This window comes from Octopus bimaculoides, chromosome 6 (genome assembly GCF_001194135.2).
Source record: "Octopus bimaculoides isolate UCB-OBI-ISO-001 chromosome 6, ASM119413v2, whole genome shotgun sequence".
Classification (NCBI taxonomy): Eukaryota; Metazoa; Mollusca; class Cephalopoda; order Octopoda; family Octopodidae; genus Octopus; species Octopus bimaculoides.
The window spans coordinates 3,200,868-3,202,043 of record NC_068986.1 but is presented as its reverse complement, the minus strand read 5'-3'; positions in this window follow the sequence as shown (position 1 = coordinate 3,202,043).

The following is a 1,176-nucleotide window of genomic DNA, read 5'->3' as shown; positions in this document are numbered from 1 at the left end:
ATATATATATATATATATATATATATATACATACATGCATATACTGATAGCTAGGTAGATTCATAGACAGACAGACAGACAGTCAGACATCTATCTATCCAACCATCCGTCCGTCCGTCTCTATCTATCTATCTATCTATCTATCTGTCTCTATGCCTGTCCTTCTGCTCTTCTTGCTTGTCTGTCTATGTATCTAGCTAGCTATCAATATATATGTGTATACATGCATACGTATACTCGTACATGCAGACAGTGATGGATAGATAGATAGATAGATAGATAGATAGATAGATCTGCGTGCACATATATATTCATACACGTGCACGTATCGATACCTTCATTATATACCTCACTTCTTAGGCGTGTGCGTGTGTGTGTGTGCTAAAAAAGTTTCTGGCTTTGAGGGTGTCACGAAAGGCGTGGCTGGAGACCCATCCTTCCGAGTTCTTTCACAGGGAGTAATAAAACTTAAGGGCCACTGCAATAAAAGTGTGAATCTGAGAGGGGGGGATATGTTGAATAAAATCATAATCAACTGATCCGCTTGTATTTTCTTTTACCCAGAGCCAAGAACTTTCCAGCACCCCCACTTGTGTATATATGTATGTGCATAGTGTGTGTGTGTGTGTTTCAATGATATACATCGCTTGACACTACCTTTCCCACTTCCAACCTCTCATTGTCCTTTCTATTGTTTGTGTTGTTTGTTTTGTTGTTTTATTAATTTTGTTTTTTCTCTTCCACTCCCACCATTTTTTTTCTTTTTTAACAGACACGAAGATAAGGAGACGCGCTAAAAGTGTGTTTAATATCTCGTGTTTTTTGTAACTTTTACATATATTGACTGCAACAGCGACATTAAATCGATTCGCTTGTAATGGCTCTGTGTATTGATATGTATGTGTTGTATATGTATGTGCATGAGTTGTATATGTATGTGTGTTGTGTAAGTGTTGGGCAAGAAAACTTACACGTGTACGGTCGTGTACTATACGTATCCAGCCACACGTGTACACATTGACATTAACTCCGGTACATTTTATGGTTACTGTTGTACACGTGGTTTCGACTAAAAGTTTATTTTACTCTTTTTTTAATCATAATGTCTTTCTTGTTTTCTTTTTTCTTTCTTAGCAAGTAAAAGAATGAAGAAATACTTGAGTTTATATATATATA